Raw genomic sequence first — 26,700 nt, 5'->3', positions numbered from 1 at the left:
GACAAAGTAGTCCTGGCAGCAATCTTGGGGCAGCCCCGCAGTGCCTTGCGCAAGTCCTCCACAGCCCCACTGCACCTGCGCCTCCAGCCTTTCCCACTCTCCTAACCCTAACCCTAACCCTAAGGCTAAGGCTAAGGCTAATGTGAGGGGTGGCCCCAGTGTCACCCCATCAGCGGCCTAGCTGCCTGAAAAGACAAAGTAGTCCTGGCAGCAATCTTGGGGCAGCCCCGCAGTGCCTTGCGCAAGTCCTCCACAGCCCCACTGCACCTGGGCCTCCAGCCTTTCCCACTCTCCTAACCCTAACCCTAACCCTAACCCTAACCCTAAGGCTAATGTGAGGGGTGGCCTCAGTGTCACCCCATCAGCGGCCTAGCTGCCTGAAAAGACAAAGTAGTCCTGGCAGCAATCTTGGGGCAGCCCCGCAGTGCCTTGCGCAAGTCCTCCACAGCCCCACTGCACCTGGGCCTCCAGCCTTTCCCACTCTCCTAACCCTAACCCTAACCCTAACCCTAAGGCTAAGGCTAAGGCTAATGGGAGGGGTGGCCCCAGGGTCACCCCATCAGCGGCCTAGCTGCCTGAAAAGACAAAGTAGTCCTGGCAGCAATCTTGGGGCAGCCCCGCAGTGCCTTGCGCAAGTCCTCCACAGCCCCACTGCACCTGGGCCTCCAGCCTTTCCCACTCTCCTAACCCTAACCCTAACCCTAAGGCTAAGGCTAAGGCTAATGTGAGGGGTGGCCCCAGTGTCACCCCATCAGCGGCCTAGCTGCCTGAAAAGACAAAGTAGTCCTGGCAGCAATCTTGGGGCAGCCCCGCAGTGCCTTGCGCAAGTCCTCCACAGCCCCACTGCACCTGCGCCTCCAGCCTTTCCCACTCTCCTAACCCTAACCCTAACCCTAACCCTAACCCTAACCCTAAGGCTAAGGCTAAGGCTAATGTGAGGGGTGGCCTCAGTGTCACCCCATCAGCGGCCTAGCTGCCTGAAAAGACAAAGTAGTCCTGGCAGCAATCTTGGGGCAGCCCCGCAGTGCCTTGCGCAAGTCCTCCACAGCCCCACTGCACCTGCGCCTCCAGCCTTTCCCACTCTCCTAACCCTAACCCTAACCCTAACCCTAAGGCTAAGGCTAATGTGAGGGGTGGCCCCAGTGTCACCCCATCAGCGGCCTAGCTGCCTGAAAAGACAAAGTAGTCCTGGCAGCAATCTTGGGGCAGCCCCGCAGTGCCTTGCGCAAGTCCTCCACAGCCCCACTGCACCTGCGCCTCCAGCCTTTCCCACTCTCCTAACCCTAACCCTAACCCTAACCCTAACCCTAAGGCTAAGGCTAATGTGAGGGGTGGCCCCAGTGTCACCCCATCAGCGGCCTAGCTGCCTGAAAAGACAAAGTAGTCCTGGCAGCAATCTTGGGGCAGCCCCGCAGTGCCTTGCGCAAGTCCTCCACAGCCCCACTGCACCTGCGCCTCCAGCCTTTCCCACTCTCCTAACCCTAACCCTAACCCTAACCCTAACCCTAAGGCTAAGGCTAAGGCTAATGTGAGGGGTGGCCTCAGTGTCACCCCATCAGCGGCCTAGCTGCCTGAAAAGACAAAGTAGTCCTGGCAGCAATCTTGGGGCAGCCCCGCAGTGCCTTGCGCAAGTCCTCCACAGCCCCACTGCACCTGGGCCTCCAGCCTTTCCCACTCTCCTAACCCTAACCCTAACCCTAAGGCTAAGGCTAAGGCTAATGTGAGGGGTGGCCCCAGTGTCACCCCATCAGCGGCCTAGCTGCCTGAAAAGACAAAGTAGTCCTGGCAGCAATCTTGGGGCAGCCCCGCAGTGCCTTGCGCAAGTCCTCCACAGCCCCACTGCACCTGGGCCTCCAGCCTTTCCCACTCTCCTAACCCTAACCCTAACCCTAACCCTAACCCTAAGGCTAAGGCTAATGTGAGGGGTGGCCCCAGTGTCACCCCATCAGCGGCCTAGCTGCCTGAAAAGACAAAGTAGTCCTGGCAGCAATCTTGGGGCAGCCCCGCAGTGCCTTGCGCAAGTCCTCCACAGCCCCACTGCACCTGGGCCTCCAGCCTTTCCCACTCTCCTAACCCTAACCCTAACCCTAACCCTAAGGCTAAGGCTAAGGCTAATGTGAGGGGTGGCCCCAGTGTCACCCCATCAGCGGCCTAGCTGCCTGAAAAGACAAAGTAGTCCTGGCAGCAATCTTGGGGCAGCCCCGCAGTGCCTTGCGCAAGTCCTCCACAGCCCCACTGCACCTGCGCCTCCAGCCTTTCCCACTCTCCTAACCCTAACCCTAACCCTAACCCTAACCCTAACCCTAACCCTAAGGCTAAGGCTAATGTGAGGGGTGGCCCCAGGGTCACCCCATCAGCGGCCTAGCTGCCTGAAAAGACAAAGTAGTCCTGGCAGCAATCTTGGGGCAGCCCCGCAGTGCCTTGCGCAAGTCCTCCACAGCCCCACTGCACCTGCGCCTCCGGCCTTTCCCACTCTCCTAACCCTAACCCTAACCCTAACCCTAAGGCTAAGGCTAATGTGAGGGGTGGCCCCAGTGTCACCCCATCAGCGGCCTAGCTGCCTGAAAAGACAAAGTAGTCCTGGCAGCAATCTTGGGGCAGCCCCGCAGTGCCTTGCGCAAGTCCTCCACAGCCCCACTGCACCTGGGCCTCCAGCCTTTCCCACTCTCCTAACCCTAACCCTAACCCTAACCCTAAGGCTAAGGCTAATGTGAGGGGTGGCCTCAGTGTCACCCCATCAGCGGCCTAGCTGCCTGAAAAGACAAAGTAGTCCTGGCAGCAATCTTGGGGCAGCCCCGCAGTGCCTTGCGCAAGTCCTCCACAGCCCCACTGCACCTGCGCCTCCAGCCTTTCCCACTCTCCTAACCCTAACCCTAACCCTAACCCTAAGGCTAAGGCTAAGGCTAATGGGAGGGGTGGCCCCAGGGTCACCCCATCAGCGGCCTAGCTGCCTGAAAAGACAAAGTAGTCCTGGCAGCAATCTTGGGGCAGCCCCGCAGTGCCTTGCGCAAGTCCTCCACAGCCCCACTGCACCTGGGCCTCCAGCCTTTCCCACTCTCCTAACCCTAACCCTAAGGCTAAGGCTAAGGCTAAGGCTAATGGGAGGGGTGGCCCCAGTGTCACCCCATCAGCGGCCTAGCTGCCTGAAAAGACAAAGTAGTCCTGGCAGCAATCTTGGGGCAGCCCCGCAGTGCCTTGCGCAAGTCCTCCACAGCCCCACTGCACCTGCGCCTCCAGCCTTTCCCACTCTCCTAACCCTAACCCTAACCCTAACCCTAACCCTAACCCTAAGTCTAAGTCTAAGGCTAATGTGAGGGGTGGCCTCAGTGTCACCCCATCAGCGGCCTAGCTGCCTGAAAAGACAAAGTAGTCCTGGCAGCAATCTTGGGGCAGCCCCGCAGTGCCTTGCGCAAGTCCTCCACAGCCCCACTGCACCTGCGCCTCCAGCCTTTCCCACTCTCCTAACCCTAACCCTAACCCTAACCCTAAGGCTAAGGCTAATGTGAGGGGTGGCCCCAGTGTCACCCCATCAGCGGCCTAGCTGCCTGAAAAGACAAAGTAGTCCTGGCAGCAATCTTGGGGCAGCCCCGCAGTGCCTTGCGCAAGTCCTCCACAGCCCCACTGCACCTGGGCCTCCAGCCTTTCCCACTCTCCTAACCCTAACCCTAACCCTAACCCTAAGGCTAAGGCTAAGGCTAATGTGAGGGGTGGCCCCAGTGTCACCCCATCAGCGGCCTAGCTGCCTGAAAAGACAAAGTAGTCCTGGCAGCAATCTTGGGGCAGCCCCGCAGTGCCTTGCGCAAGTCCTCCACAGCCCCACTGCACCTGCGCCTCCAGCCTTTCCCACTCTCCTAACCCTAACCCTAACCCTAACCCTAACCCTAAGGCTAAGGCTAAGGCTAATGTGAGGGGTGGCCCCAGTGTCACCCCATCAGCGGCCTAGCTGCCTGAAAAGACAAAGTAGTCCTGGCAGCAATCTTGGGGCAGCCCCGCAGTGCCTTGCGCAAGTCCTCCACAGCCCCACTGCACCTGGGCCTCCAGCCTTTCCCACTCTCCTAACCCTAACCCTAACCCTAACCCTAAGGCTAAGGCTAATGTGAGGGGTGGCCCCAGTGTCACCCCATCAGCGGCCTAGCTGCCTGAAAAGACAAAGTAGTCCTGGCAGCAATCTTGGGGCAGCCCCGCAGTGCCTTGCGCAAGTCCTCCACAGCCCCACTGCACCTGCGCCTCCAGCCTTTCCCACTCTCCTAACCCTAACCCTAACCCTAACCCTAAGGCTAAGGCTAAGGCTAATGTGAGGGGTGGCCCCAGTGTCACCCCATCAGCGGCCTAGCTGCCTGAAAAGACAAAGTAGTCCTGGCAGCAATCTTGGGGCAGCCCCGCAGTGCCTTGCGCAAGTCCTCCACAGCCCCACTGCACCTGCGCCTCCAGCCTTTCCCACTCTCCTAACCCTAACCCTAACCCTAACCCTAAGGCTAAGGCTAAGGCTAATGTGAGGGGTGGCCCCAGTGTCACCCCATCAGCGGCCTAGCTGCCTGAAAAGACAAAGTAGTCCTGGCAGCAATCTTGGGGCAGCCCCGCAGTGCCTTGTGCAAGTCCTCCACAGCCCCACTGCACCTGGGCCTCCAGCCTTTCCCACTCTCCTAACCCTAACCCTAACCCTAACCCTAACCCTAACCCTAACCCTAAGGCTAAGGCTAATGTGAGGGGTGGCCCCAGTGTCACCCCATCAGCGGCCTAGCTGCCTGAAAAGACAAAGTAGTCCTGGCAGCAATCTTGGGGCAGCCCCGCAGTGCCTTGCGCAAGTCCTCCACAGCCCCACTGCACCTGCGCCTCCAGCCTTTCCCACTCTCCTAACCCTAACCCTAAGGCTAAGGCTAAGGCTAAGGCTAATGTGAGGGGTGGCCCCAGGGTCACCCCATCAGCGGCCTAGCTGCCTGAAAGGACAAAGTAGTCCTGGCAGCAATCTTGGGGCAGCCCCGCAGTGCCTTGCGCAAGTCCTCCACAGCACCACTGCACCTGGGCCTCCAGCCTTTCCCACTCTCCTAACCCTAACCCTAACCCTAACCCTAACCCTAAGGCTAATGTGAGGGGTGGCCCCAGTGTCACCCCATCAGCGGCCTAGCTGCCTGAAAAGACAAAGTAGTCCTGGCAGCAATCTTGGGGCAGCCCCGCAGTGCCTTGCGCAAGTCCTCCACAGCCCCACTGCACCTGCGCCTCCAGCCTTTCCCACTCTCCTAACCCTAACCCTAACCCTAACCCTAAGGCTAAGGCTAATGTGAGGGGTGGCCTCAGTGTCACCCCATCAGCGGCCTAGCTGCCTGAAAAGACAAAGTAGTCCTGGCAGCAATCTTGGGGCAGCCCCGCAGTGCCTTGCGCAAGTCCTCCACAGCCCCACTGCACCTGGGCCTCCAGCCTTTCCCACTCTCCTAAACCTAACCCTAACCCTAACCCTAACCCTAAGGCTAAGGCTAAGGCTAATGTGAGGGGTGGCCTCAGTGTCACCCCATCAGCGGCCTAGCTGCCTGAAAAGACAAAGTAGTCCTGGCAGCAATCTTGGGGCAGCCCCGCAGTGCCTTGCGCAAGTCCTCCACAGCCCCACTGCACCTGCGCCTCCAGCCTTTCCCACTCTCCTAACCCTAACCCTAACCCTAACCCTAACCCTAACCCTAACCCTAACCCTAAGGCTAAGGCTAAGGTTAGGGGTGGCCCCAGTGTCACCCCATCAGCGGCCTAGCTGCCTGAAAAGACAAAGTAGTCCTGGCAGCAATCTTGGGGCAGCCCCGCAGTGCCTTGCGCAAGTCCTCCACAGCCCCACTGCACCTGGGCCTCCAGCCTTTCCCACTCTCCTAACCCTAACCCTAACCCTAACCCTAACCCTAAGGCTAATGTGAGGGGTGGCCCCAGTGTCACCCCATCAGCGGCCTAGCTGCCTGAAAAGACAAAGTAGTCCTGGCAGCAATCTTGGGGCAGCCCCGCAGTGCCTTGCGCAAGTCCTCCACAGCCCCACTGCACCTGCGCCTCCAGCCTTTCCCACTCTCCTAACCCTAACCCTAACCCTAACCCTAAGGCTAAGGCTAATGTGAGGGGTGGCCTCAGTGTCACCCCATCAGCGGCCTAGCTGCCTGAAAAGACAAAGTAGTCCTGGCAGCAATCTTGGGGCAGCCCCGCAGTGCCTTGCGCAAGTCCTCCACAGCCCCACTGCACCTGCGCCTCCAGCCTTTCCCACTCTCCTAACCCTAACCCTAACCCTAACCCTAAGGCTAAGGCTAAGGCTAATGGGAGGGGTGGCCCCAGGGTCACCCCATCAGCGGCCTAGCTGCCTGAAAAGACAAAGTAGTCCTGGCAGCAATCTTGGGGCAGCCCCGCAGTGCCTTGCGCAAGTCCTCCACAGCCCCACTGCACCTGGGCCTCCAGCCTTTCCCACTCTCCTAACCCTAACCCTAACCCTAAGGCTAAGGCTAAGGCTAATGGGAGGGGTGGCCCCAGTGTCACCCCATCAGCGGCCTAGCTGCCTGAAAAGACAAAGTAGTCCTGGCAGCAATCTTGGGGCAGCCCCGCAGTGCCTTGAGCAAGTCCTCCACAGCCCCACTGCACCTGCGCCTCCAGCCTTTCCCACTCTCCTAACCCTAACCCTAACCCTAACCCTAAGGCTAAGGCTAAGGCTAATGTGAGGGGTGGCCCCAGTGTCACCCCATCAGCGGCCTAGCTGCCTGAAAAGACAAAGTAGTCCTGGCAGCAATCTTGGGGCAGCCCCGCAGTGCCTTGCGCAAGTCCTCCACAGCCCCACTGTACTTGGGCCTCCAGCCTTTCCCACTCTCCTAACCCTAACCCTAACCCTAACCCTAAGGCTAAGGCTAAGGCTAAGGCTAATGTGAGGGGTGGCCTCAGTGTCACCCCATCAGCGGCCTAGCTGCCTGAAAAGACAAAGTAGTCCTGGCAGCAATCTTGGGGCAGCCCCGCAGTGCCTTGCGCAAGTCCTCCACAGCCCCACTGCACCTGGGCCTCCAGCCTTTCCCACTCTCCTAACCCTAACCCTAACCCTAAGGCTAAGGCTAAGGCTAATGTGAGGGGTGGCCCCAGTGTCACCCCATCAGCGGCCTAGCTGCCTGAAAAGACAAAGTAGTCCTGGCAGCAATCTTGGGGCAGCCCCGCAGTGCCTTGCGCAAGTCCTCCACAGCCCCACTGCACCTGCGCCTCCAGCCTTTCCCACTCTCCTAACCCTAACCCTAACCCTAACCCTAAGGCTAAGGCTAAGGCTAATGTGAGGGGTGGCCCCAGTGTCACCCCATCAGCGGCCTAGCTGCCTGAAAAGACAAAGTAGTCCTGGCAGCAATCTTGGGGCAGCCCCGCAGTGCCTTGCGCAAGTCCTCCACAGCCCCACTGCACCTGCGCCTCCAGCCTTTCCCACTCTCCTAACCCTAACCCTAACCCTAACCCTAACCCTAAGGCTAAGGCTAATGTGAGGGGTGGCCTCAGTGTCACCCCATCAGCGGCCTAGCTGCCTGAAAAGACAAAGTAGTCCTGGCAGCAATCTTGGGGCAGCCCCGCAGTGCCTTGAGCAAGTCCTCCACAGCCCCACTGCACCTGCGCCTCCAGCCTTTCCCACTCTCCTAACCCTAACCCTAACCCTAACCCTAAGGCTAAGGCTAAGGCTAATGTGAGGGGTGGCCCCAGTGTCACCCCATCAGCGGCCTAGCTGCCTGAAAAGACAAAGTAGTCCTGGCAGCAATCTTGGGGCAGCCCCGCAGTGCCTTGCGCAAGTCCTCCACAGCCCCACTGCACCTGGGCCTCCAGCCTTTCCCACTCTCCTAACCCTAACCCTAAGGCTAAGGCTAAGGCTAAGGCTAATGTGAGGGGTGGCCCCCGGGTCACCCCATCAGTGGCCTAGCTGCCTGAAAAGACAAAGTAGTCCTGGCAGCAATCTTGGGGCAGCCCCGCAGTGCCTTGCGCAAGTCCTCCACAGCCCCACTGTACTTGGGCCTCCAGCCTTTCCCACTCTCCTAACCCTAACCCTAACCCTAACCCTAACCCTAAGGCTAATGTGAGGGGTGGCCCCAGTGTCACCCCATCAGCGGCCTAGCTGCCTGAAAAGACAAAGTAGTCCTGGCAGCAATCTTGGGGCAGCCCCGCAGTGCCTTGCGCAAGTCCTCCACAGCCCCACTGCACCTGCGCCTCCAGCCTTTCCCACTCTCCTAACCCTAACCCTAACCCTAACCCTAAGGCTAAGGCTAATGTGAGGGGTGGCCTCAGTGTCACCCCATCAGCGGCCTAGCTGCCTGAAAAGACAAAGTAGTCCTGGCAGCAATCTTGGGGCAGCCCCGCAGTGCCTTGCGCAAGTCCTCCACAGCCCCACTGCACCTGGGCCTCCAGCCTTTCCCACTCTCCTAAACCTAACCCTAACCCTAACCCTAACCCTAAGGCTAAGGCTAAGGCTAATGTGAGGGGTGGCCTCAGTGTCACCCCATCAGCGGCCTAGCTGCCTGAAAAGACAAAGTAGTCCTGGCAGCAATCTTGGGGCAGCCCCGCAGTGCCTTGCGCAAGTCCTCCACAGCCCCACTGCACCTGCGCCTCCAGCCTTTCCCACTCTCCTAACCCTAACCCTAACCCTAACCCTAAGGCTAAGGCTAAGGCTAATGTGAGGGGTGGCCTCAGTGTCACCCCATCAGCGGCCTAGCTGCCTGAAAAGACAAAGTAGTCCTGGCAGCAATCTTGGGGCAGCCCCGCAGTGCCTTGCGCAAGTCCTCCACAGCCCCACTGCACCTGGGCCTCCAGCCTTTCCCACTCTCCTAACCCTAACCCTAACCCTAACCCTAACCCTAAGGCTAATGTGAGGGGTGGCCTCAGTGTCACCCCATCAGCGGCCTAGCTGCCTGAAAAGACAAAGTAGTCCTGGCAGCAATCTTGGGGCAGCCCCGCAGTGCCTTGCGCAAGTCCTCCACAGCCCCACTGCACCTGCGCCTCCAGCCTTTCCCACTCTCCTAACCCTAACCCTAACCCTAACCCTAAGGCTAAGGCTAATGTGAGGGGTGGCCCCAGTGTCACCCCATCAGCGGCCTAGCTGCCTGAAAAGACAAAGTAGTCCTGGCAGCAATCTTGGGGCAGCCCCGCAGTGCCTTGCGCAAGTCCTCCACAGCCCCACTGCACCTGCGCCTCCAGCCTTTCCCACTCTCCTAACCCTAACCCTAACCCTAAGGCTAAGGCTAAGGCTAATGTGAGGGGTGGCCCCAGTGTCACCCCATCAGCGGCCTAGCTGCCTGAAAAGACAAAGTAGTCCTGGCAGCAATCTTGGGGCAGCCCCGCAGTGCCTTGCGCAAGTCCTCCACAGCCCCACTGCACCTGCGCCTCCAGCCTTTCCCACTCTCCTAACCCTAACCCTAACCCTAACCCTAAGGCTAAGGCTAAGGCTAATGTGAGGGGTGGCCTCAGTGTCACCCCATCAGCGGCCTAGCTGCCTGAAAAGACAAAGTAGTCCTGGCAGCAATCTTGGGGCAGCCCCGCAGTGCCTTGCGCAAGTCCTCCACAGCCCCACTGCACCTGCGCCTCCAGCCTTTCCCACTCTCCTAAACCTAACCCTAACCCTAACCCTAACCCTAAGGCTAAGGCTAAGGCTAATGTGAGGGGTGGCCTCAGTGTCACCCCATCAGCGGCCTAGCTGCCTGAAAAGACAAAGTAGTCCTGGCAGCAATCTTGGGGCAGCCCCGCAGTGCCTTGCGCAAGTCCTCCACAGCCCCACTGCACCTGCGCCTCCAGCCTTTCCCACTCTCCTAACCCTAACCCTAACCCTAACCCTAAGGCTAAGGCTAAGGCTAATGTGAGGGGTGGCCTCAGTGTCACCCCATCAGCGGCCTAGCTGCCTGAAAAGACAAAGTAGTCCTGGCAGCAATCTTGGGGCAGCCCCGCAGTGCCTTGCGCAAGTCCTCCACAGCCCCACTGCACCTGGGCCTCCAGCCTTTCCCACTCTCCTAACCCTAACCCTAACCCTAACCCTAACCCTAACCCTAAGGCTAATGTGAGGGGTGGCCTCAGTGTCACCCCATCAGCGGCCTAGCTGCCTGAAAAGACAAAGTAGTCCTGGCAGCAATCTTGGGGCAGCCCCGCAGTGCCTTGCGCAAGTCCTCCACAGCCCCACTGCACCTGGGCCTCCAGCCTTTCCCACTCTCCTAAACCTAACCCTAACCCTAACCCTAACCCTAAGGCTAAGGCTAAGGCTAATGTGAGGGGTGGCCTCAGTGTCACCCCATCAGCGGCCTAGCTGCCTGAAAAGACAAAGTAGTCCTGGCAGCAATCTTGGGGCAGCCCCGCAGTGCCTTGCGCAAGTCCTCCACAGCCCCACTGCACCTGCGCCTCCAGCCTTTCCCACTCTCCTAACCCTAACCCTAACCCTAACCCTAAGGCTAAGGCTAAGGCTAATGTGAGGGGTGGCCTCAGTGTCACCCCATCAGCGGCCTAGCTGCCTGAAAAGACAAAGTAGTCCTGGCAGCAATCTTGGGGCAGCCCCGCAGTGCCTTGCGCAAGTCCTCCACAGCCCCACTGCACCTGGGCCTCCAGCCTTTCCCACTCTCCTAACCCTAACCCTAACCCTAACCCTAACCCTAAGGCTAATGTGAGGGGTGGCCTCAGTGTCACCCCATCAGCGGCCTAGCTGCCTGAAAAGACAAAGTAGTCCTGGCAGCAATCTTGGGGCAGCCCCGCAGTGCCTTGCGCAAGTCCTCCACAGCCCCACTGCACCTGGGCCTCCAGCCTTTCCCACTCTCCTAACCCTAACCCTAACCCTAACCCTAACCCTAAGGCTAAGGCTAATGTGAGGGGTGGCCTCAGTGTCACCCCATCAGCGGCCTAGCTGCCTGAAAAGACAAAGTAGTCCTGGCAGCAATCTTGGGGCAGCCCCGCAGTGCCTTGCGCAAGTCCTCCACAGCCCCACTGCACCTGCGCCTCCAGCCTTTCCCACTCTCCTAACCCTAACCCTAACCCTAACCCTAACCCTAAGGCTAAGGCTAATGTGAGGGGTGGCCCCAGGGTCACCCCATCAGTGGCCTAGCTGCCTGAAAAGACAAAGTAGTCCTGGCAGCAATCTTGGGGCAGCCCCGCAGTGCCTTGCGCAAGTCCTCCACAGCCCCACTGCACCTGCGCCTCCAGCCTTTCCCACTCTCCTAACCCTAACCCTAACCCTAACCCTAAGGCTAAGGCTAATGTGAGGGGTGGCCCCAGTGTCACCCCATCAGCGGCCTAGCTGCCTGAAAAGACAAAGTAGTCCTGGCAGCAATCTTGGGGCAGCCCCGCAGTGCCTTGCGCAAGTCCTCCACAGCCCCACTGCACCTGCGCCTCCAGCCTTTCCCACTCTCCTAACCCTAACCCTAACCCTAACCCTAACCCTAAGGCTAATGTGAGGGGTGGCCTCAGTGTCACCCCATCAGCGGCCTAGCTGCCTGAAAAGACAAAGTAGTCCTGGCAGCAATCTTGGGGCAGCCCCGCAGTGCCTTGCGCAAGTCCTCCACAGCCCCACTGCACCTGGGCCTCCAGCCTTTCCCACTCTCCTAAACCTAACCCTAACCCTAACCCTAAGGCTAAGGCTAAGGCTAAGGCTAATGTGAGGGGTGGCCCAGGGTCACCCCATCAGTGGCCTAGCTGCCTGAAAGGACAAAGTAGTCCTGGCAGCAATCTTGGGGCAGCCCCGCAGTGCCTTGCGCAAGTCCTCCACAGCCCCACTGCACCTGCGCCTCCAGCCTTTCCCACTCTCCTAACCCTAACCCTAACCCTAAGGCTAAGGCTAAGGCTAATGTGAGGGGTGGCCCCAGTGTCACCCCATCAGCGGCCTAACTGCCTGAAAAGACAAAGTAGTCCTGGCAGCAATCTTGGGGCAGCCCCGCAGTGCCTTGCGCAAGTCCTCCACAGCCCCTCTGCACCTGGGCCTCCAGCCTTTCCCACTCTCCTAACCCTAACCCTAACCCTAAGGCTAAGGCTAAGGCTAATGGGAGGGGTGGCCTCAGTGTCACCCCATCAGCGGCCTAGCTGCCTGAAAAGACAAAGTAGTCCTGGCAGCAATCTTGGGGCAGCCCCGCAGTGCCTTGCGCAAGTCCTCCACAGCCCCACTGCACCTGCGCCTCCAGCCTTTCCCACTCTCCTAACCCTAACCCTAACCCTAACCCTAAGGCTAAGGCTAAGGCTAATGTGAGGGGTGGCCTCAGTGTCACCCCATCAGCGGCCTAGCTGCCTGAAAAGACAAAGTAGTCCTGGCAGCAATCTTGGGGCAGCCCCGCAGTGCCTTGCGCAAGTCCTCCACAGCCCCACTGCACCTGGGCCTCCAGCCTTTCCCACTCTCCTAACCCTAACCCTAACCCTAACCCTAAGGCTAAGGCTAATGGGAGGGGTGGCCCCAGTGTCACCCCATCAGCGGCCTAGCTGCCTGAAAAGACAAAGTAGTCCTGGCAGCAATCTTGGGGCAGCCCCGCAGTGCCTTGAGCAAGTCCTCCACAGCCCCACTGCACCTGGGCCTCCAGCCTATCCCACTCTCCTAACCCTAACCCTAACCCTAACCCTAAGGCTAAGGCTAAGGCTAATGTGAGGGGTGGCCCCAGTGTCACCCCATCAGCGGCCTAGCTGCCTGAAAAAACAAAGTAGTCCTGGCAGCAATCTTGGGGCAGCCCCGCAGTGCCTTGAGCAAGTCCTCCACAGCCCCACTGTACTTGGGCCTCCAGCCTTTCCCACTCTCCTAACCCTAACCCTAACCCTAACCCTAACCCTAAGGCTAAGGCTAAGGCTAATGTGAGGGGTGGCCTCAGTGTCACCCCATCAGCGGCCTAGCTGCCTGAAAAGACAAAGTAGTCCTGGCAGCAATCTTGGGGCAGCCCCGCAGTGCCTTGCGCAAGTCCTCCACAGCCCCACTGCACCTGCGCCTCCAGCCTTTCCCACTCTCCTAACCCTAACCCTAACCCTAACCCTAAGGCTAAGGCTAATGTGAGGGGTGGCCCCAGTGTCACCCCATCAGCGGCCTAGCTGCCTGAAAAGACAAAGTAGTCCTGGCAGCAATCTTGGGGCAGCCCCGCAGTGCCTTGCGCAAGTCCTCCACAGCCCCACTGCACCTGGGCCTCCAGCTTTTCCCACTCTCCTAACCCTAACCCTAACCCTAAGGCTAAGGCTAAGGCTAATGTGAGGGGTGGCCTCAGTGTCACCCCATCAGCGGCCTAGCTGCCTGAAAAGACAAAGTAGTCCTGGCAGCAATCTTGGGGCAGCCCCGCAGTGCCTTGCGCAAGTCCTCCACAGCCCCACTGCACCTGCGCCTCCAGCCTTTCCCACTCTCCTAACCCTAACCCTAACCCTAACCCTAACCCTAAGGCTAATGTGAGGGGTGGCCTCAGTGTCACCCCATCAGCGGCCTAGCTGCCTGAAAAGACAAAGTAGTCCTGGCAGCAATCTTGGGGCAGCCCCGCAGTGCCTTGCGCAAGTCCTCCACAGCCCCACTGCACCTGGGCCTCCAGCCTTTCCCACTCTCCTAACCCTAACCCTAACCCTAACCCTAACCCTAAGGCTAAGGCTAATGTGAGGGGTGGCCTCAGTGTCACCCCATCAGCGGCCTAGCTGCCTGAAAAGACAAAGTAGTCCTGGCAGCAATCTTGGGGCAGCCCCGCAGTGCCTTGCGCAAGTCCTCCACAGCCCCACTGCACCTGCGCCTCCAGCCTTTCCCACTCTCCTAACCCTAACCCTAACCCTAACCCTAACCCTAAGGCTAAGGCTAATGTGAGGGGTGGCCCCAGGGTCACCCCATCAGTGGCCTAGCTGCCTGAAAAGACAAAGTAGTCCTGGCAGCAATCTTGGGGCAGCCCCGCAGTGCCTTGCGCAAGTCCTCCACAGCCCCACTGCACCTGCGCCTCCAGCCTTTCCCACTCTCCTAACCCTAACCCTAACCCTAACCCTAAGGCTAAGGCTAATGTGAGGGGTGGCCCCAGTGTCACCCCATCAGCGGCCTAGCTGCCTGAAAAGACAAAGTAGTCCTGGCAGCAATCTTGGGGCAGCCCCGCAGTGCCTTGCGCAAGTCCTCCACAGCCCCACTGCACCTGCGCCTCCAGCCTTTCCCACTCTCCTAACCCTAACCCTAACCCTAACCCTAACCCTAAGGCTAATGTGAGGGGTGGCCTCAGTGTCACCCCATCAGCGGCCTAGCTGCCTGAAAAGACAAAGTAGTCCTGGCAGCAATCTTGGGGCAGCCCCGCAGTGCCTTGCGCAAGTCCTCCACAGCCCCACTGCACCTGGGCCTCCAGCCTTTCCCACTCTCCTAAACCTAACCCTAACCCTAACCCTAAGGCTAAGGCTAAGGCTAAGGCTAATGTGAGGGGTGGCCCAGGGTCACCCCATCAGTGGCCTAGCTGCCTGAAAGGACAAAGTAGTCCTGGCAGCAATCTTGGGGCAGCCCCGCAGTGCCTTGCGCAAGTCCTCCACAGCCCCACTGCACCTGCGCCTCCAGCCTTTCCCACTCTCCTAACCCTAACCCTAACCCTAAGGCTAAGGCTAAGGCTAATGTGAGGGGTGGCCCCAGTGTCACCCCATCAGCGGCCTAACTGCCTGAAAAGACAAAGTAGTCCTGGCAGCAATCTTGGGGCAGCCCCGCAGTGCCTTGCGCAAGTCCTCCACAGCCCCTCTGCACCTGGGCCTCCAGCCTTTCCCACTCTCCTAACCCTAACCCTAACCCTAAGGCTAAGGCTAAGGCTAATGGGAGGGGTGGCCTCAGTGTCACCCCATCAGCGGCCTAGCTGCCTGAAAAGACAAAGTAGTCCTGGCAGCAATCTTGGGGCAGCCCCGCAGTGCCTTGCGCAAGTCCTCCACAGCCCCACTGCACCTGCGCCTCCAGCCTTTCCCACTCTCCTAACCCTAACCCTAACCCTAACCCTAAGGCTAAGGCTAAGGCTAATGTGAGGGGTGGCCTCAGTGTCACCCCATCAGCGGCCTAGCTGCCTGAAAAGACAAAGTAGTCCTGGCAGCAATCTTGGGGCAGCCCCGCAGTGCCTTGCGCAAGTCCTCCACAGCCCCACTGCACCTGGGCCTCCAGCCTTTCCCACTCTCCTAACCCTAACCCTAACCCTAACCCTAAGGCTAAGGCTAATGGGAGGGGTGGCCCCAGTGTCACCCCATCAGCGGCCTAGCTGCCTGAAAAGACAAAGTAGTCCTGGCAGCAATCTTGGGGCAGCCCCGCAGTGCCTTGAGCAAGTCCTCCACAGCCCCACTGCACCTGGGCCTCCAGCCTTTCCCACTCTCCTAACCCTAACCCTAACCCTAACCCTAACCCTAAGGCTAAGGCTAATGTGAGGGGTGGCCCCAGTGTCACCCCATCAGCGGCCTAGCTGCCTGAAAAGACAAAGTAGTCCTGGCAGCAATCTTGGGGCAGCCCCGCAGTGCCTTGAGCAAGTCCTCCACAGCCCCACTGTACTTGGGCCTCCAGCCTTTCCCACTCTCCTAACCCTAACCCTAACCCTAACCCTAACCCTAAGGCTAAGGCTAAGGCTAATGTGAGGGGTGGCCTCAGTGTCACCCCATCAGCGGCCTAGCTGCCTGAAAAGACAAAGTAGTCCTGGCAGCAATCTTGGGGCAGCCCCGCAGTGCCTTGCGCAAGTCCTCCACAGCCCCACTGCACCTGCGCCTCCAGCCTTTCCCACTCTCCTAACCCTAACCCTAACCCTAACCCTAACCCTAAGGCTAAGGCTAATGTGAGGGGTGGCCCCAGTGTCACCCCATCAGCGGCCTAGCTGCCTGAAAAGACAAAGTAGTCCTGGCAGCAATCTTGGGGCAGCCCCGCAGTGCCTTGCGCAAGTCCTCCACAGCCCCACTGCACCTGGGCCTCCAGCCTTTCCCACTCTCCTAACCCTAACCCTAACCCTAAGGCTAAGGCTAAGGCTAATGTGAGGGGTGGCCCCAGGGTCACCCCATCAGCGGCCTAGCTGCCTGAAAAGACAAAGTAGTCCTGGCAGCAATCTTGGGGCAGCCCCACAGTGCCTTGCGCAAGTCCTCCACAGCCCCACTGCACCTGCGCCTCCAGCCTTTCCCACTCTCCTAATCCTAACCCTAACCCTAACCCTAACCCTAAGGCTAAGGCTAAGGCTAATGTGAGGGGTGGCCCCAGTGTCACCCCATCAGCGGCCTAGCTGCCTGAAAAGACAAAGTAGTCCTGGCAGCAATCTTGGGGCAGCCCCGCAGTGCCTTGCGCAAGTCCTCCACAGCCCCACTGCACCTGGGCCTCCAGCTTTTCCCACTCTCCTAACCCTAACCCTAACCCTAAGGCTAAGGCTAAGGCTAATGTGAGGGGTGGCCCCAGGGTCACCCCATCAGTGGCCTAGCTGCCTGAAAGGACAAAGTAGTCCTGGCAGCAATCTTGGGGCAGCCCCGCAGTGCCTTGCGCAAGTCCTCCACAGCCCCACTGCACCTGCGCCTCCAGCCTTTCCCACTCTCCTAACCCTAACCCTAACCCTAACCCTAAGGCTAAGGCTAATGTGAGGGGTGGCCCCAGTGTCACCCCATCAGCGGCCTAGCTGCCTGAAAAGACAAAGTAGTCCTGGCAGCAATCTTGGGGCAGCCCCGCAGTGCCTTGCGCAAGTCCTCCACAGCCCCACTGCACCTGCGCCTCCAGCCTTTCCCACTCTCCTAACCCTAACCCTAACCCTAAGGCTAAGGCTAAGGCTAATGTGAGGGGTGGCCTCAGTGTCACCCCATCAGCGGCCTAGCTGCCTGAAAAGACAAAGTAGTCCTGGCAGCAATCTTGGGGCAGCCCCGCAGTGCCTTGCGCAAGTCCTCCACAGCCCCACTGCACCTGCGCCTCCAGCCTTTCCCACTCTCCTAACCCTAACCCTAACCCTAAGGCTAAGGCTAAGGCTAATGGGAGGGGTGGCCCCAGTGTCACCCCATCAGCGGCCTAGCTGCCTGAAAAGACAAAGTAGTCCTGGCAGCAATCTTGGGGCAGCCCCGCAGTGCCTTGAGCAAGTCCTCCACAGCCCCACTGCACCTGCGCCTCCAGCCTTTCCCACTCTCCTAACCCTAACCCTAACCCTAACCCTAACCCTAAGGCTAAGGCTAATGTGAGGGGTGGCCTCAGTGTCACCCCATCAGCGGCCTAGCTGCCTGAAAAGACAAAGTAGTCCTGGCAGCAATCTTGGGGCAGCCCCACAGTGCCTTGCGCAAGTCCTCCACAGCCCCACTGCACCTGGGCCTCCAGCCTTTCCCACTCTCCTAACCCTAACCCTAACCCTAAGGCTAAGGCTAAGGCTAATGGGAGGGGTGGCCCCAGTGTCACCCCATCAGCGGCCTAGCTGCCTGAAAAGACAAAGTAGTCCTGGCAGCAATCTTGGGGCAGCCCCGCAGTGCCTTGCGCAAGTCCTCCACAGCCCCACTGCACCTGCGCCTCCAGCCTTTCCCACTCTCCTAACCCTAACCCTAACCCTAACCCTAAGGCTAAGGCTAAGGCTAATGTGAGGGGTGGCCCCAGTGTCACCCCATCAGCGGCCTAGCTGCCTGAAAAGACAAAGTAGTCCTGGCAGCAATCTTGGGGCAGCCCCGCAGTGCCTTGAGCAAGTCCTCCACAGCCCCACTGTACTTGGGCCTCCAGCCTTTCCCACTCTCCTAACCCTAACCCTAACCCTAACCCTAACCCTAAGGCTAAGGCTAAGGCTAATGTGAGGGGTGGCCTCAGTGTCACCCCATCAGCGGCCTAGCTGCCTGAAAAGACAAAGTAGTCCTGGCAGCAATCTTGGGGCAGCCCCGCAGTGCCTTGCGCAAGTCCTCCACAGCCCCACTGCACCTGGGCCTCCAGCCTTTCCCACTCTCCTAACCCTAACCCTAACCCTAACCCTAACCCTAAGGCTAAGGCTAATGTGAGGGGTGGCCTCAGTGTCACCCCATCAGCGGCCTAGCTGCCTGAAAAGACAAAGTAGTCCTGGCAGCAATCTTGGGGCAGCCCCACAGTGCCTTGCGCAAGTCCTCCACAGCCCCACTGCACCTGGGCCTCCAGCCTTTCCCACTCTCCTAACCCTAACCCTAACCCTAAGGCTAAGGCTAAGGCTAATGGGAGGGGTGGCCCCAGTGTCACCCCATCAGCGGCCTAGCTGCCTGAAAAGACAAAGTAGTCCTGGCAGCAATCTTGGGGCAGCCCCGCAGTGCCTTGCGCAAGTCCTCCACAGCCCCACTGCACCTGCGCCTCCAGCCTTTCCCACTCTCCTAACCCTAACCCTAACCCTAACCCTAAGGCTAAGGCTAAGGCTAATGTGAGGGGTGGCCCCAGTGTCACCCCATCAGCGGCCTAGCTGCCTGAAAAGACAAAGTAGTCCTGGCAGCAATCTTGGGGCAGCCCCGCAGTGCCTTGAGCAAGTCCTCCACAGCCCCACTGTACTTGGGCCTCCAGCCTTTCCCACTCTCCTAACCCTAACCCTAACCCTAACCCTAACCCTAAGGCTAAGGCTAAGGCTAATGTGAGGGGTGGCCTCAGTGTCACCCCATCAGCGGCCTAGCTGCCTGAAAAGACAAAGTAGTCCTGGCAGCAATCTTGGGGCAGCCCCGCAGTGCCTTGCGCAAGTCCTCCACAGCCCCACTGCACCTGGGCCTCCAGCCTTTCCCACTCTCCTAACCCTAACCCTAACCCTAACCCTAACCCTAAGGCTAAGGCTAATGTGAGGGGTGGCCCCAGTGTCACCCCATCAGCGGCCTAGCTGCCTGAAAAGACAAAGTAGTCCTGGCAGCAATCTTGGGGCAGCCCCGCAGTGCCTTGCGCAAGTCCTCCACAGCCCCACTGCACCTGGGCCTCCAGCCTTTCCCACTCTCCTAACCCTAACCCTAACCCTAAGGCTAAGGCTAAGGCTAATGTGAGGGGTGGCCCCAGTGTCACCCCATCAGCGGCCTAGCTGCCTGAAAAGACAAAGTAGTCCTGGCAGCAATCTTGGGGCAGCCCCGCAGTGCCTTGAGCAAGTCCTCCACAGCCCCACTGCACCTGCGCCTCCAGCCTTTCCCACTCTCCTAACCCTAACCCTAACCCTAACCCTAACCCTAAGGCTAAGGCTAATGTGAGGGGTGGCCCCAGTGTCACCCCATCAGCGGCCTAGCTGCCTGAAAAGACAAAGTAGTCCTGGCAGCAATCTTGGGGCAGCCCCGCAGTGCCTTGCGCAAGTCCTCCACAGCCCCACTGCACCTGGGCCTCCAGCCTTTCCCACTCTCCTAACCCTAACCCTAAGGCTAAGGCTAAGGCTAAGGCTAATGTGAGGGGTGGCCCCAGTGTCACCCCATCAGCGGCCTAGCTGCCTGAAAGGACAAAGTAGTCCTGGCAGCAATCTTGGGGCAGCCCCGCAGTGCCTTGCGCAAGTCCTCCACAGCCCCACTGCACCTGGGCCTCCAGCCTTTCCCACTCTCCTAACCCTAACCCTAACCCTAAGGCTAAGGCTAAGGCTAAGGCTAATGTGAGGGGTGGCCTCAGTGTCACCCCATCAGCGGCCTAGCTGCCTGAAAAGACAAAGTAGTCCTGGCAGCAATCTTGGGGCAGCCCCGCAGTGCCTTGCGCAAGTCCTCCACAGCCCCACTGCACCTGGGCCTCCAGCCTTTCCCACTCTCCTAACCCTAACCCTAACCCTAAGGCTAAGGCTAAGGCTAATGTGAGGGGTGGCCCCAGTGTCACCCCATCAGCGGCCTAGCTGCCTGAAAAGACAAAGTAGTCCTGGCAGCAATCTTGGGGCAGCCCCGCAGTGCCTTGAGCAAGTCCTCCACAGCCCCACTGTACTTGGGCCTCCAGCCTTTCCCACTCTCCTAACCCTAACCCTAACCCTAACCCTAAGGCTAAGGCTAAGGCTAAGGCTAATTTGAGGGGTGGCCTCAGTGTCACCCCATCAGCGGCCTAGCTGCCTGAAAAGACAAAGTAGTCCTGGCAGCAATCTTGGGGCAGCCCCACAGTGCCTTGCGCAAGTCCTCCACAGCCCCACTGCACCTGGGCCTCCAGCCTTTCCCACTCTCCTAACCCTAACCCTAACCCTAAGGCTAAGGCTAAGGCTAATGGGAGGGGTGGCCCCAGTGTCACCCCATCAGCGGCCTAGCTGCCTGAAAAGACAAAGTAGTCCTGGCAGCAATCTTGGGGCAGCCCCGCAGTGCCTTGAGCAAGTCCTCCACAGCCCCACTGCACCTGCGCCTCCAGCCTTTCCCACTCTCCTAACCCTAACCCTAACCCTAACCCTAAGGCTAAGGCTAAGGCTAATGTGAGGGGTGGCCCCAGTGTCACCCCATCAGCGGCCTAGCTGCCTGAAAAGACAAAGTAGTCCTGGCAGCAATCTTGGGGCAGCCCCGCAGTGCCTTGAGCAAGTCCTCCACAGCCCCACTGTACTTGGGCCTCCAGCCTTTCCCACTCTCCTAACCCTAACCCTAACCCTAACCCTAACCCTAACCCTAAGGCTAAGGCTAAGGCTAATGTGAGGGGTGGCCTCAGTGTCACCCCATCAGCGGCCTAGCTGCCTGAAAAGACAAAGTAGTCCTGGCAGCAATCTTGGGGCAGCCCCACAGTGCCTTGCGCAAGTCCTCCACAGCCCCACTGCACCTGGGCCTCCAGCCTTTCCCACTCTCCTAACCCTAACCCTAACCCTAACCCTAAGGCTAAGGCTAATGTGAGGGGTGGCCCCAGTGTCACCCCATCAGCGGCCTAGCTGCCTGAAAAGACAAAGTAGTCCTGGCAGCAATCTTGGGGCAGCCCCGCAGTGCCTTGCGCAAGTCCTCCACAGCCCCACTGCACCTGCGCCTCCAGCCTTTCCCACTCTCCTAACCCTAACCCTAACCCTAAGGCTAAGGCTAAGGCTAATGTGAGGGGTGGCCCCAGTGTCACCCCATCAGCGGCCTAGCTGCCTGAAAAGACAAAGTAGTCCTGGCAGCAATCTTGGGGCAGCCCCGCAGTGCCTTGCGCAAGTCCTCCACAGCCCCACTGCACCTGCGCCTCCAGCCTTTCCCACTCTCCTAACCCTAACCCTAACCCTAACCCTAACCCTAAGGCTAAGGCTAATGTGAGGGGTGGCCCCAGTGTCACCCCATCAGCGGCCTAGCTGCCTGAAAAGACAAAGTAGTCCTGGCAGCAATCTTGGGGCAGCCCCGCAGTGCCTTGCGCAAGTCCTCCACAGCCCCACTGCACCTGCGCCTCCAGCCTTTCCCACTCTCCTAACCCTAACCCTAACCCTAACCCTAACCCTAAGGCTAAGGCTAATGTGAGGGGTGGCCCCAGTGTCACCCCATCAGCGGCCTAGCTGCCTGAAAAGACAAAGTAGTCCTGGCAGCAATCTTGGGGCAGCCCCGCAGTGCCTTGCGCAAGTCCTCCACAGCCCCACTGCACCTGGGCCTCCAGCCTTTCCCACTCTCCTAACCCTAACCCTAAGGCTAAGGCTAAGGCTAAGGCTAATGTGAGGGGTGGCCCCAGTGTCACCCCATCAGCGGCCTAGCTGCCTGAAAGGACAAAGTAGTCCTGGCAGCAATCTTGGGGCAGCCCCGCAGTGCCTTGCGCAAGTCCTCCACAGCCCCACTGCACCTGGGCCTCCAGCCTTTCCCACTCTCCTAACCCTAACCCTAACCCTAAGGCTAAGGCTAAGGCTAAGGCTAATGTGAGGGGTGGCCTCAGTGTCACCCCATCAGCGGCCTAGCTGCCTGAAAAGACAAAGTAGTCCTGGCAGCAATCTTGGGGCAGCCCCGCAGTGCCTTGTGCAAGTCCTCCACAGCCCCACTGCACCTGCGCCTCCAGCCTTTCCCACTCTCCTAACCCTAACCCTAACCCTAAGGCTAAGGCTAAGGCTAATGGGAGGGGTGGCCCCAGTGTCACCCCATCAGCGGCCTAGCTGCCTGAAAAGACAAAGTAGTCCTGGCAGCAATCTTGGGGCAGCCCCGCAGTGCCTTGCGCAAGTCCTCCACAGCCCCACTGCACCTGCGCCTCCAGCCTTTCCCACTCTCCTAACCCTAACCCTAACCCTAACCCTAACCCTAAGGCTAAGGCTAAGGCTAATGTGAGGGGTGGCCCCAGTGTCACCCCATCAGCGGCCTAGCTGCCTGAAAAGACAAAGTAGTCCTGGCAGCAATCTTGGGGCAGCCCCGCAGTGCCTTGTGCAAGTCCTCCACAGCCCCACTGCACCTGGGCCTCCAGCCTTTCCCACTCTCCTAACCCTAACCCTAACCCTAACCCTAAGGCTAAGGCTAATGTGAGGGGTGGCCCCAGTGTCACCCCATCAGCGGCCTAGCTGCCTGAAAAGACAAAGTAGTCCTGGCAGCAATCTTGGGGCAGCCCCGCAGTGCCTTGCGCAAGTCCTCCACAGCCCCACTGCACCTGGGCCTCCAGCCTTTCCCACTCTCCTAACCCTAACCCTAACCCTAAGGCTAAGGCTAAGGCTAATGTGAGGGGTGGCCCCAGTGTCACCCCATCAGCGGCCTAGCTGCCTGAAAGGACAAAGTAGTCCTGGCAGCAATCTTGGGGCAGCCCCGCAGTGCCTTGCGCAAGTCCTCCACAGCCCCACTGCACCTGGGCCTCCAGCCTTTCCCACTCTCCTAACCCTAACCCTAACCCTAAGGCTAAGGCTAAGGCTAATGTGAGGGGTGGCCCCAGTGTCACCCCATCAGCGGCCTAGCTGCCTGAAAAGACAAAGTAGTCCTGGCAGCAATCTTGGGGCAGCCCCGCAGTGCCTTGCGCAAGTCCTCCACAGCCCCACTGCACCTGGGCCTCCAGCCTTTCCCACTCTCCTAACCCTAACCCTAACCCTAACCCTAAGGCTAAGGCTAATGTGAGGGGTGGCCCCAGTGTCACCCCATCAGCGGCCTAGCTGCCTGAAAAGACAAAGTAGTCCTGGCAGCAATCTTGGGGCAGCCCCGCAGTGCCTTGCGCAAGTCCTCCACAGCCCCACTGCACCTGCGCCTCCAGCCTTTCCCACTCTCCTAACCCTAACCCTAACCCTAACCCTAACCCTAAGGCTAAGGCTAATGTGAGGGGTGGCCCCAGTGTCACCCCATCAGCGGCCTAGCTGCCTGAAAAGACAAAGTAGTCCTGGCAGCAATCTTGGGGCAGCCCCGCAGTGCCTTGAGCAAGTCCTCCACAGCCCCACTGCACCTGGGCCTCCAGCCTTTCCAACTCTCCTAACCCTAACCCTAACCCTAACCCTAACCCTAACCCTAACCCTAACCCTAAGGCTAAGGCTAATGTGAGGGGTGGCCCCAGTGTCACCCCATCAGCGGCCTAGCTGCCTGAAAAGACAAAGTAGTCCTGGCAGCAATCTTGGGGCAGCCCCGCAGTGCCTTGCGCAAGTCCTCCACAGCCCCACTGCACCTGGGCCTCCAGCTTTTCCCACTCTCCTAACCCTAACCCTAAGGCTAAGGCTAAGGCTAAGGCTAATGGGAGGGGTGGCCCCAGGGTCACCCCATCAGCGGCCTAGCTGCCTGAAAGGACAAAGTAGTCCTGGCAGCAATCTTGGGGCAGCCCCGCAGTGCCTTGCGCAAGTCCTCCACAGCCCCACTGCACCTGGGCCTCCAGCCTTTCCCACTCTCCTAACCCTAACCCTAACCCTAACCCTAAGGCTAAGGCTAATGTGAGGGGTGGCCCCAGTGTCACCCCATCAGCGGCCTAGCTGCCTGAAAAGACAAAGTAGTCCTGGCAGCAATCTTGGGGCAGCCCCGCAGTGCCTTGCGCAAGTCCTCCACAGCCCCACTGCACCTGCGCCTCCAGCCTTTCCCACTCTCCTAACCCTAACCCTAACCCTAACCCTAAGGCTAAGGCTAATGTGAGGGGTGGCCTCAGTGTCACCCCATCAGCGGCCTAGCTGCCTGAAAAGACAAAGTAGTCCTGGCAGCAATCTTGGGGCAGCCCCGCAGTGCCTTGCGCAAGTCCTCCACAGCCCCACTGCACCTGCGCCTCCAGCCTTTCCCACTCTCCTAAACCTAACCCTAACCCTAACCCTAACCCTAAGGCTAAGGCTAAGGCTAATGTGAGGGGTGGCCTCAGTGTCACCCCATCAGCGGCCTAGCTGCCTGAAAAGACAAAGTAGTCCTGGCAGCAATCTTGGGGCAGCCCCGCAGTGCCTTGCGCAAGTCCTCCACAGCCCCACTGCACCTGCGCCTCCAGCCTTTCCCACTCTCCTAACCCTAACCCTAAGGCTAAGGCTAAGGCTAATGTGAGGGGTGGCCTCAGTGTCACCCCATCAGCGGCCTAGCTGCCTGAAAAGACAAAGTAGTCCTGGCAGCAATCTTGGGGCAGCCCCGCAGTGCCTTGCGCAAGTCCTCCACAGCCCCACTGCACCTGCGCCTCCAGCCTTTCCCACTCTCCTAACCCTAACCCTAACCCTAAGGCTAAGGCTAAGGCTAATGTGAGGGGTGGCCCCAGTGTCACCCCATCAGCGGCCTAGCTGCCTGAAAAGACAAAGTAGTCCTGGCAGCAATCTTGGGGCAGCCCCGCAGTGCCTTGCGCAAGTCCTCCACAGCCCCACTGCACCTGCGCCTCCAGCCTTTCCCACTCTCCTAACCCTAACCCTAACCCTAACCCTAAGGCTAAGGCTAATGGGAGGGGTGGCCCCAGTGTCACCCCATCAGCGGCCTAGCTGCCTGAAAAGACAAAGTAGTCCTGGCAGCAATCTTGGGGCAGCCCCGCAGTGCCTTGCGCAAGTCCTCCACAGCCCCACTGCACCTGCGCCTCCAGCCTTTCCCACTCTCCTAACCCTAACCCTAACCCTAACCCTAAGGCTAAGGCTAAGGCTAATGTGAGGGGTGGCCCCAGTGTCACCCCATCAGCGGCCTAGCTGCCTGAAAAGACAAAGTAGTCCTGGCAGCAATCTTGGGGCAGCCCCGCAGTACCTTGCGCAAGTCCTCCACAGCCCCACTGCACCTGCGCCTCCAGCCTTTCCCACTCTCCTAACCCTAACCCTAACCCTAACCCTAACCCTAACCCTAACCCTAAGGCTAAGGCTAATGTGAGGGGTGGCCCCAGTGTCACCCCATCAGCGGCCTAGCTGCCTGAAAAGACAAAGTAGTCCTGGCAGCAATCTTGGGGCAGCCCCGCAGTGCCTTGCGCAAGTCCTCCACAGCCCCACTGCACCTGGGCCTCCAGCTTTTCCCACTCTCCTAACCCTAACCCTAAGGCTAAGGCTAAGGCTAAGGCTAATGGGAGGGGTGGCCCCAGGGTCACCCCATCAGTGGCCTAGCTGCCTGAAAAGACAAAGTAGTCCTGGCAGCAATCTTGGGGCAGCCCCGCAGTGCCTTGCGCAAGTCCTCCACAGCCCCACTGCACCTGCGCCTCCAGCCTTTCCCACTCTCCTAACCCTAACCCTAACCCTAACCCTAAGGCTAAGGCTAATGTGAGGGGTGGCCCCAGTGTCACCCCATCAGCGGCCTAGCTGCCTGAAAAGACAAAGTAGTCCTGGCAGCAATCTTGGGGCAGCCCCGCAGTGCCTTGCGCAAGTCCTCCACAGCCCCACTGCACCTGCGCCTCCAGCCTTTCCCACTCTCCTAACCCTAACCCTAACCCTAACCCTAAGGCTAAGGCTAATGTGAGGGGTGGCCTCAGTGTCACCCCATCAGCGGCCTAGCTGCCTGAAAAGACAAAGTAGTCCTGGCAGCAATCTTGGGGCAGCCCCGCAGTGCCTTGCGCAAGTCCTCCACAGCCCCACTGCACCTGGGCCTCCAGCCTTTCCCACTCTCCTAACCCTAACCCTAACCCTAACCCTAAGGCTAAGGCTAAGGCTAAGGCTAATGTGAGGGGTGGCCTCAGTGTCACCCCATCAGCGGCCTAGCTGCCTGAAAAGACAAAGTAGTCCTGGCAGCAATCTTGGGGCAGCCCCGCAGTGCCTTGCGCAAGTCCTCCACAGCCCCACTGCACCTGCGCCTCCAGCCTTTCCCACTCTCCTAACCCTAACCCTAACCCTAACCCTAAGGCTAAGGCTAATGTGAGGGGTGGCCTCAGTGTCACCCCATCAGCGGCCTAGCTGCCTGAAAAGACAAAGTAGTCCTGGCAGCAATCTTGGGGCAGCCCCGCAGTGCCTTGCGCAAGTCCTCCACAGCCCCACTGCACCTGGGCCTCCAGCCTTTCCCACTCTCCTAACCCTAACCCTAACCCTAAGGCTAAGGCTAAGGCTAATGTGAGGGGTGGCCCCAGTGTCACCCCATCAGCGGCCTAGCTGCCTGAAAAGACAAAGTAGTCCTGGCAGCAATCTTGGGGCAGCCCCGCAGTGCCTTGCGCAAGTCCTCCACAGCCCCACTGCACCTGCGCCTCCAGCCTTTCCCACTCTCCTAACCCTAACCCTAACCCTAACCCTAACCCTAACCCTAACCCTAACCCTAAGGCTAATGTGAGGGGTGGCCCCAGTGTCACCCCATCAGCGGCCTAGCTGCCTGAAAAGACAAAGTAGTCCTGGCAGCAATCTTGGGGCAGCCCCGCAGTGCCTTGCGCAAGTCCTCCACAGCCCCACTGCACCTGCGCCTCCAGCCTTTCCCACTCTCCTAACCCTAACCCTAACCCTAACCCTAAGGCTAAGGCTAATGTGAGGGGTGGCCTCAGTGTCACCCCATCAGCGGCCTAGCTGCCTGAAAAGACAAAGTAGTCCTGGCAGCAATCTTGGGGCAGCCCCGCAGTGCCTTGCGCAAGTCCTCCACAGCCCCACTGCACCTGCGCCTCCAGCCTTTCCCACTCTCCTAAACCTAACCCTAACCCTAACCCTAACCCTAACCCTAAGGCTAAGGCTAAGGCTA

Source organism: Struthio camelus, chromosome 7, assembly GCF_040807025.1.
Source record: "Struthio camelus isolate bStrCam1 chromosome 7, bStrCam1.hap1, whole genome shotgun sequence".
NCBI classification, from domain to species: domain Eukaryota; kingdom Metazoa; phylum Chordata; class Aves; order Struthioniformes; family Struthionidae; genus Struthio; species Struthio camelus.
This window is presented reverse-complemented; position numbering follows the sequence as displayed.